Here is a 10,473-nt window from a genome sequence, read left to right on the forward strand (position 1 = left end):
CGGAGCCGCCAGCCGGGCTCGGCTCCCCACTCTCTACGCTGAAGGTGACTGCGGCCCCCAGTGGCCGAGCAGGGGCGCGCGGTGCCCTCGCCTCTCTCCGCGTGCGCTGGGCTCGTCCTCCCGAGCCTCGGACTCCGCAGCCCTTTGCAAGGGAGGGTGGGGGGACAAGGTGGTCATTTAGCTCGCTGATGTTCCCTCTTGGCTGGACTCGGCTTAATTGGCACCCAGATTGGAGAGACTGGTGGTCACATGACCACTCCCTCCCCAAACACGCACAAATACACACACACCAAGGCCAACTGGGCTGGGTTTCCGAAAGTCAGATTGGATACATCCATCAGAGCTGGCGGCCTTTGCCAGTCACCCTGCGCGCTGCAGTGGGGCTGGAACGCAGCAGCTGCCTGCGCGCCACCGTCTCCACAGATCCGGTCCCCGCAGCCGGAGGAGATCGCGGGAACCGCACCGTGGGTCGCCTCGTTAAGAACAATGCAGTTTCACAACCGTGGGGTCTCATTTCAAAAGAAAAACCCGCACCGCAGCCCCGAGCGGAACTGCGGAGCAGCCTCCCTGGGCTGGGTGCGTGGCTTTCCTCCGGCGCAGCCCAGATTCCAGCCCCTGGTGGTGCTTCCTACCTGTGGTCTGAGCAGGCCCCAGGGGACGAGATCTCAGTCCCAGCCACCCTGCCGGGATGTGGCTGGCGACAACCTCTAAAAGTGAACCTGCGAATAAATGGATACTTTAAATACCGCCTGATCAGGGCCATGCGTTGACAGCTCCGTCTTCCCAGAGGCCGCAGCCCCAGTTCCTAAATTCCTTCGTCTTCAGTACCTTGCTGTGAGGCAGGCTCCAGCCCCTCTCTGGAGAGGGCAGGATGGGAATAAAATTGGATGCATCCTACCTTGCCCGGGATTTTATTTACTTATTTTTTTTGAACTTCTTTTTCCTTCCACTCCCGCTTTGGCAGCCATCAGCTTGTTCTCTGCGTCTGTGAGTCTGTCTCTGTTTTGTTAATTCATTTGTTTTGGTGGTTTTTTTTTTTTTAGATGCCACATATAAGTGAAGTAATACAGTATTTGTCTTCCTCTGACTTTTTCCACTGAGCATCATACCCTCCAGGTCCATCCTCGTTGTTGCAAATGGCAAGATTCCATCCTTTTTTATGGCCGAGTAATATTCCATTGTATGTGTATACGGCGTCTTTAATCTTCCACACGTGGGCGTTCAGGTGGCTTCCATATCTTGGCTGTGGTAAATAATGTGATGAACATGGGGTGCATATAACTTTTTGAATTGGTATTTTGGATTTCTTAGGATAAATACCCAGAAGTGCAATCGCTGGGTCATAAGGTAGTTCTATTTTTAATTTTTTGAGGAACCTCCATATTCTTTTCCGTCGTGGCTGCACCAATCTGTAATCCCGCCAACAGTGCACACTCCCCCCCGCCACAGCCTCACCAGCACTGTGGTTTATTGATTTATTGATGACGGCCGTTCTGAAAGGTGTGAGGAGACATCTCATGGCGGTTTTAATTTGCATTTCCCTGATGATTAGTGATGTTGAGCATCTTTTTATGTCGGTTGTCCATCTGTGTGTCTTCTTTGGAGAAATGTCTGTTCAGGTCCTCTGCCCATTTCTTAATCAGATTGTTTGGAGGTTTTTTTGGGGGGTGGACATTAAAGTATATGAATTCTTTATATGTTTTTGGATAGTAACCCCTCATTGGGTATATCATCTCTGAACATCTTTTCCCATATGGTAGCTGGTCCGTTCACTTTGTTGATGGTTGGTTCGTATATATTTTATCAAAGTTCTCCCCAAGTTTAGTGAGCACCCTCACGACCATTTCCTTGAATTTTCTATCAGGCAAGTTACTGATTTCTGTTTCCTTAGGGTTTTTTTTCTGGGGGATCTTTCTTGTTCCTTCATTTGAGAGATATTCCTCTGTCTTTTCATTTTGTTTGACTTTCTACATTTGTTTACATGAATTAGACAAAGTAGCGGTCTCTCCCAGTCTTGGAAAAGTGGCTCGATGTAGAAGCGGGCTCTGCACAGGCTGTGTGGCAGGCGGTTTTGAGACCAGAGCAGGTCTGGCGGGGGGAGGCCGGGTGCATGTGGTGACGCCATGTTGTCCCTCCTTGCTCCTTTTGTCCAGAAGCAAAAGACTGCAGGCAGCCACCTCGCAGGCTGACCGAAGCCCACCCCCCCAACAGAACCCTCCCTGCCCAACGGGGTGGAGGGGCCGTGCGTGAACCACGGTGCCGGTGGCTCCTCAGGCCCTAAGGGTTCCCGCAGGGCTGCGGTGTGCGTGTGCGCGTGCGTGCTGGGGTCTGCTCGTGGGAGGGGTGAGTCCAGCGTCCTCCTGGACACGGCCATCTAGACCTCTTAAATGTTTGCAGACTCTCGGTTGTGCTCCCATCTTGTTAGCCGAGACTCCCAGTGAGCCGGCCTGCTGCTGGCCCGAGGGGAGGTGAGGGAACCTCCCGCAGTAGCACCGTGCTCGGGGCATGCATCGGGGCCACGCGTCCCCTGCCCTGCCAGCGGCCGCCGGCCACCCCAGGGCTCTGCCTGTCCTTTGTAGACCAAGTGCCGCACTCACTCCTCTCACGGGGGACAACACGGTTCCTGCTGCCACCGCCCAGTGCTCCCTCCTGCCTCTGCTCCTCCCCCCGTGCCCAGCGAGCAGCAGCCTTGGCCTGTCCCTGGCTTTCTGTGCCTGGCGTCCTGCGCCCTCTCCTCCCTGCTGGCTTCCCGGCCGCACTCATTGTTCAGGGACCTTCACAGATTCTAGACTGAAGGCATCCAGCGTTGTCTAGAAGGGTGACCACTTTTTAAAACGCCTTTTCCGTCATTTCTATGGAGCTGGCGGTTGGGGAGCGTGGGGCCGGGCGGGGCAGAGTCACTGGCACGCCATGCTGAAGCCAGGAAAGGCAGCCTTCACAGGGATGTTTTCAAAAGCCGGTTTACACCTGAGTGTCTTATTTAAGTCACATCTGGTTTGGGCTCTTAGCTTTTCGGTGTGGCTTTGGACAAATCATTTCGCCTCCTCGATTCCATATTTCACCGGCAAAATGAAAAATGCAGGTAGAATGATCTTTAAGCTCTTTTACATCTGAAATCCTACATTTATACTTCAGATGCAGCTGTGTGTTAGCAACGCAGTCAGGCTCCCCACCGCCGCCCATTCCCATAAGCAGCTCATAGTTTTCCCGTCCTTTATCTCCAAGGACAATCACGTGATTGATTCTACTCTTCCCAGTTCCTGCTTTTGCACTCAGCACAGCAGTAAAACCTCATTAACTTGGACGACACTCATTTAGACTGTATGATAATTCCGGGACTGGGCCGAAGTTTATGTTCGTGTAGTAAAACATGACTTCCTAGAAAATGCAGATCAGCCACGTCAGCGGTGCTGCCACGCCGTGTTCGAAATCCTTACGAAGCAGCTATTTTTCGAGTTCCTGCGAGTGTTTTCGATAATGCACATATATCTGCTGAGAACCAGTTTTTAACCCAGAGCGTCACACCTGGCGGCCTGAGGGGCAGGGCTCCCGTCTGCTCGCAGCCTGGCCTGTGTCCCGTCGGCCCTGCTGAGCGTGCTTGCTCCTTACTTTTGAAAACGGGGGGAAAAATCCATGCCATGCAGAAGACGGAGGGACCCGTCTTGCAGAGAAACGACGTGGGCAGACAGGGAGCCCCTGGGCCTGCGGCAGGAAACGGAGAATTCTAGCCTCACCCACTGCGGCCGAACGAAAGGGTGCGGGGGAGCGCCAGAGAGGGGTCTCGAACGGACGAGAAGCCCTTCGGGTGGCAGTCCCCATGCGAAGCCGGACGCGAGCCAGGCACTGCAGTCGGAAGCCTGCGGCCTCCGAAGAGGAAGCTGCCCTTGGGGCCCCGCCACTTCGCAGGTGCCGCAGGCGCCGTCCACGCGCGGCCCTAGTTGAGAACTGTTGCGCCGAGGACGACGAGTCTTAAGAGGGAGATGAGGGGACCCGCCGCAGCGAAGCCGGGAACCCGCCTGCGATTCCGAGCAGTGGCGCTGCCGTCCCCACCCCTGTCCCGTCGCCGCCTCGCAGCACACTCTCGCAGTCATCAGTGCCATCAGCGTGCGACCGCGGCCTCCACGGACACCAGGCAGCTTTCCTGACACATACACGAAACTGCAGGCGAAGTAAAGATCACGGACTGCCCGCACATATATACAGTTGACTGCAGACGAGGTTTGTGACGTGGACACGACATTCGCTCGCAGGAGAGGTGGGAGGCCGTGCGGCCACCTTCTGCTCCACGCACACTCATGGCTTCTCAGTGCTGACGTGAATTTTCTCAGTGATGTGCACTTGTCGCTGCGAGGGCAGCGCTGCGTCATCACCCTTGCGAGGGTCCGGGTCGCCGATACGGGCCCAAGGCACAAGGACTGTCTTTTCATGAGCAAAAGTGGAAGGGAGCCTGGGACCCAAAACACTAAGTCTCTCTACTCTGAAAACGAGGAGATAGGAGGACTTCATCCAAAGGGCGAGCCTGTCCTCATGGAACTTCAGTCTTATCTAGAAACCTAGGACCTTGTCTGCAGCCTCTGTCTCCTGTGAGGAACCGGGGCGCTGACCTTGCTGTTCCAGTTCCGCTCCCAACCCCTCTTTCCAGGAAGCAGATCGAGGAATGAGCCCACAGCACGTCTTCCATCTTTCTCCACCAGAGACCGGAATGGTGGCGTAAGCCCACTGTTCCGGGCCTGTTCGCTGTGAACAAATGTTGCCTAAAGTCCCTGTATCAAAGCAAAAAGCCTTCTTTACTGAAGGAAAAAACAGAAAAACGGAGACTGTAGAAATCTGAGCCACGCCCGGACCTTCTAAAAGGACTTAGTTAAAGCCCAGGCCCACAACGGCAAGACCATCCAATTGGTAGCAATATCCAGTCTCAGGACCTAGGCCCACAAACATCCAGCCTGGCTTTTGTTACCTGAAACGCTTGTGTATACCTTGGCTTATAGAACCAAGCTGTCATCACCTAGGAGGAGGCAGAATGGAGGACACTGTGCACAACTCCAAGACTGTCTGACCTTGAAGGCATTTACAGTAGAAGAGGAGGCGGCCCTGCCCCCATGGGGACCGAAGCAGATCCCAACCTAGCTGACTTGGACCCACAGCCCCTGATTCCAGCTGTCACTGCAGATAGGAGCTGGATTGCGTTCGACGGTTCTCACAGACGCGAGTGTCACGTGGCCTCTCCAGAGCCCATTACGGTTGGCATGTGAATAGGGACTACCCGGACGGTCCGCCCAGCACAGGGGGCAGGCGGGGGCCTCTCTACAATGCAGATCCAATCGTGTCTCTCCCTCGCTTAAGCCCTTCACTGCATGCTGGGTGAAGGACACGTCGTCCAGCATGGAATGTGAGGCCTCGTCCCCGCAGCCCTGGCTGCTGTTCCTGCTTTAGCTGCCACCGCTCCCCGTCCCTCTTCCGCAGACCCTCAGCTCCTGTCTCCCAGACTCACGGCGTGGGCTCCACACCCGAGTCTCTCTCTCTTCCCTCCATCCTCGCCTCTTAGGTTCGTGCAAGATATGGCGAGCAGCTCCTGCCAGGACGCCCCACGGTAACCTCTGGGAAACCCTTTTATCCTGCACAGCGGGTGCGACCGTGAATTTTATGTGTCAGCTTGACTGGGCTACAGGGTGCCCAGATATCTGGTCAAACGTTCTTCTTGGTGTGTCCCTGAGGGTGTTCGGATGAGGTTAACATTTAACTCAGCAGACTGAGTGAAGCAGACGGCCGCCCCCGTGCGGGTGGGCCTCATCCGGTCAGTCGAAGCAGGACATGAGGAGTGAGACTGATGGAGCCAGAGGTAAAATCATCGTTATGGAGAACGAACTTTAGCGTCCATTCCGGAATGTGGAGGAAAAGGACAGAGAGAGAAAGCAACAAAAAAGGTGTTAGATATGAAATCAGAAAATGAAGAAGCGACTTACTTTTGCCGACTTGAAGAATTGCCTGAATTGAAGAATTACTTACAGAAACATAGGTGACATAGTTCCCGGTTAGACCGACATTTAGATCGACCACAGACGTCTTGTCAACAATAACTGAGCCAGAAGAAAACCGAGTGATCCATTCCAAGTGTCTGCCCAGGATGGTCTTCCTTGCCACAGCTTCCTTTAGGAGAAATGGAAAAACAAAGACATTTTAAAACACGTAAAGACCGAGTTTATCACTCACAGTTCATTAAAAAGCCTGTTATTATTTAAAGCCTATTATTATTTTATCATGAACACAAACAGAAAGCGTGAAATGGAAGAAATGACGGTGAAACACATTGATAAAATATGCGGTAAATTCAACGAAACATCTACTTGAAAATCTGATATTATTGTGTTAAAGGTAAAACTAAAATTATAGATAACAGCAAAACGTGGTGGGTGTTCGGCGGATGCGTCACCACACGAATCCCTTATCCGTGATTAGGCCAGGAATGGAAATATATAGCCTTTATTCTTCTTTAAGTATAGTTAAATGTGCACTTTTTTAAAAATGAGGAGTAGGCACTGAACACACGGAAATACTATCTATAGTTTCTCCATCAAAATCGACTGGAAAAGAAATGTAAACAGAAAGTGTTATCGAAGCCAAAAGAAAGAAGGGAGAAGCCGAGGAGAGAAGCGGAGTGGGCCGCTGGGGAGAAGCGAGTCCGACTCTGAGAAGCCGGACCCAGCGCTGCAGCCTGAGAGCCTGCGAGACGGAACGCGGCCCTGGGTCCGAGACGCTGCCCCGGCCTCCGCCCGACTCCGCACGCCCCGTCTGTCTGCAGACTCCCCTCCCCGGGCGTGGTGTTGTTGCCAACTGACAGATGAGTCAGTCTCTCAGCCTTCCTCGCACTGACGCAGCCAGAGCCAGGAGAAGCGTGTCACAGTCAACACACGGGGACGCGGGCGTTCTGTGAGGGCCCACGAGCCAATCCGATGACGATCTCTGGGGGAAATGAACTTTTAAAGTACGCTTTTTTCAGTCCGCTTTTTAGAGACTCGCGGCGGCCTTGTTAATATAGAGTATGAAATGTTCTCGGGTCTAAGTGTGCCCTGGTCCCCCCTCCACCATGAGCCCCTGGCCACCCACACGACATCATCGTTAATTTTGTGTCGGTCCGACTGGATCCGCAGACGGCCCTCCCAGCGTGGGCGGGCCTCGTCCAATCAGTTGAAGGCTGGACCAGCCCAGAATGGAGAAAGGCAGAATCTGTGGGACTTCTGTGCCGAACGGCTTGAGCCGAGACATCGGGCCTCTCCTGCCCTCAGACTGCGACCTCCAGCATCGGCCCCCAGGGTCCGCAGGCCTGCAGACCCGGCCTGCACTCCACCCCCGGCATGCCCGGGGCTCCAGCTGGCAGGCGGCGGATCATGGGACTTCTCAGTCTCCGTGACTGAGCGAGCCACCAATCAAGCCACCGCCGATCAGTCGATCAATCGATCATACATACGGACATCCTCTTGGTACTGTTCCTCTGGATCGTCCTGACTGACCAGCCCTCCCTGGCACTCAGGATTTCAAGAACACAGTCACATACACTTTGGAGTGAGTGCCCCCTCGGGACAGGGTGCCCCGTGCGGGGAGCAGACCTCAGCGACGGCCAGCGACTGTTTTAGACAGAAGCTGTGCTGGTGAGCCGGCCGGGGGCTACCGGAGCAGAGCCTGCCCCGGGGGAGGTGAGGACCGTCCCCACGGGTCACCCGCTGCCTCCTCACCGCCCGGCGAAATTTCAGCCTCCCTGCTCTCTGCTAAGTGCACCGCTCCCGAGCCGCTGTGCTGACGTGAGCAGAAACGAGACAGGCGCTCGCTGGCCTCCTGTCCATTGTGGGTGTTTCTCCCTGCGGTTCCCGGGGATTGTGTGCCTCATTTATTCAAGGCTGCTAAGGTTACAGAGCCACGCGGGCTCGTCCCCGGCCTGGAAGCTCAGCAACGACTGGGGGGTGCTGCCACCCAGTGGTGGCGCTGCGAATTGCCTTGCGTGGGAATCAACCAGAGAGCGGGAAGAGGCCGCGAGAGAGGCCGCTGATGCTGACCGCAAGGAAGCACGGGCGGTAAACGCACGTTCCCCCACCCCCGAGCTTGCTTGGCTAATCAAAGCAAGAGCTGGGGATTTGCTGCAGACCTCTCTCTCCTCCTGCTGCTAAATCTCTACTTGGTTCAAAAGGAGCCGTGTCCTCGTCTATGTGCTGCAGGAGTTTAGAAGTTGTCTTTCTGGGAAATGGTTTTTGCTGGTTTTAACATGTTTGCTAAGCGGGGACACCTCAGGGAGGTCGACTCCCTGTGTGAGGAAATCACGCTCAGGTCCCTCAGAAGCGATTTCTGAGGCTCACGTCTCCTTCCGCGTGCCGCCTTCGCCCTCGGCCTCTGCCGTTGACCTTGAAGTTCACATGAGGCTTTTCTCGTGTCCTGTAGGCAGGAGGGGTACAGGGAGCAGGAGACTTTGCGAGGACACCCAGGCACAGGGTCGAAAGGGAATCCACGTCCAGATGCCTGCTGTCAATCCCCGATCTGCCTGAGGACAGGTCAGAATGACCCAGAGATGCCCCTCTCCCAGCTCCCCTTCCACAATGGCTCTTTCTGACTAACGAAGAGGCGGCCCGCCCTCCCCCCCGACCTGGCCGCTGTACCTCACTCAGAGCTGTAAGGCACTGCGCGGCACCAAACCCAGAAACCGAGAATACTGTCTGGGGACGAGTCCTGTGACGAGTGATCACCGCACCGCAGGCGTCTCTGCTGCAGGCCTTGGGCACGGTGCTGGGCGGGCTCAGCATTCAGCGGGCAACGGGCTAGAGGAATGAGGCCCAGGGCACGGTGGCCGGGGCCCACCCGCCGCCCTGGTCGGTTTGCAAGCCTGCCTGGACGGGAAGGCCCGCAAAGCCGGCCATGCTTCTTCCAGAAGTATCCCTGAGCCCCCAGATCCTTGCTCGTCAGGCAGGCGGTTGGGCGGGCGTGTGGCAGAGAGCCTGACGATGGGGGAGAAGGGCTTTGCATTCATCAGTTTCCATCTTGGCTGTATTCAGTTTTCCACGTGGGACTGTTTCCCTGAATCCGTCTAACCTTCCGGCAGTTTCCAGCTGCCCAGCAGCTCCAAAGAGGTCATCTTGCCCCAGGCAGGACCGGCCTCAGAGCGGGCAAACAGCCCACGCCACCCAAAGCCAGAGCTGAGAACAATTAGAGTAAATGGCCAGGCTCGTTCGCGATTGAGATCACCTGACGCTGCGTGAGACCTCTGACTCCGCCATTTCGCTTCGGGTGCTTGTCGACAACGGCCACGGGCACCTTTGCCTCTGGGTGAAAGGCCAGACGTGCAGGTTCGGGGGCCGCGTTTGGAAGGAAGAGGAAACTTGGGGAGACCGTGAATTCTGAGCAAAGTTGGTATATTTTCCCACTAGAGAGGGAGGCAAAGGGAGAGCTGAGCAAACTCCCCGGGTGCGTGGGCTCGTGGGGTCCCCCGTGTCTAGTGATGCTGCAGGCAGCACACCGAGTTCCCCGGGTCATCAGAACGTGGGTAAAAAATGCCCCCCACCCCCCACCCGCTCTCCTCCATGTGCTCAGGTCGGGTGGGGGCATCTCTTTCAGGCTTGCCCTGTGTCCCTGGCTTAGGAAACTAGGAGGCCGTCGGAGAGTAAGTGTCCCAGCAAAAGCTCAGCGGGACACCACTGGAGAATTCAGGAGAGGGGTCCAAGGCAGCTCAGTAAAGAGTCGAGATGTCCGTTAAGAAGTTAAGACAAAGGGAAATGAGAAGGTGGTTGAAATAACCTGAAATTTACTGATAACTACCTGAAAAGTCAATGCACGAAACACTGACTTTTCAAGGCCGGGTGATGAATTCTATACTGACATTTTGGACATTCTTCTATTGATGAACATTAAACAAAATGATGCTTGAAAATTTGGCACACGGAAAGGCGTAAAGTTTCTAGAGAATATACGCATGTCAGAATAGCGGGAGAGAAAGGAAACATTTAAAATGTTGAGAGAGACAGCAGTACCACGTCTCACACAAAAATGTCTTAAGGTTTTTTGCCACCGGCAGGATCTGACGGTATGAATAACCCCATTCGTTGTGTTTTCGTGTAGGAATTCCGGAATCTCTCGAATCTCGAGGTGACACTGGTCGTTTCTTCTGCTCTCCCACATCGTAGGGGAATGTCCAGCCGAGGCGACAGGCAGTCTGCAGCCCCGGGACACCTGCCTCTGCCTGGATTCGGAGCCAGCCCCCTCCGGTGAGTACAGAATCCATCTCGACGAAACCGACCGCTCTCTCAAAATAAGACAACATCTTTTGAAAAGTTAACTCTGAGGTGGAAGTCTTTGTCGGGTGATATGCGAAGTGTCACGCTTTCTGGTCAATGACGTCTTCCTGGGACGATAGGCAGGCGTTGAGTTTTTCTAACGAACGCCACCAGCAGGAGGAAGGAGTCCTTTTTGTCCTGAGCCGTTCAGACTTCCCCCTCT

General features: G+C 54.8%; 1 long non-coding RNA gene across 1 annotated transcript in view; it reads left to right on the forward strand.

Annotated features, from left to right (window-relative positions):
• Positions 1-10,262, forward strand: part of LOC112483775 — a 26,252-nt gene extending 15,990 nt beyond the window's left edge. Inside the window, exon 4 of the long non-coding RNA XR_003047750.1 lies at positions 10,096-10,262. This is a non-coding gene — a long non-coding RNA (uncharacterized LOC112483775). The remainder of the gene's footprint in view (positions 1-10,095) is intronic.
• The last annotated feature ends 211 nt before the right edge of the window (positions 10,263-10,473 follow it).

The sequence above is a fragment of the Pteropus alecto genome, unplaced genomic scaffold (assembly GCF_000325575.1).
Source record: "Pteropus alecto unplaced genomic scaffold, ASM32557v1 scaffold60, whole genome shotgun sequence".
Taxonomy (NCBI): Eukaryota; Metazoa; Chordata; class Mammalia; order Chiroptera; family Pteropodidae; genus Pteropus; species Pteropus alecto.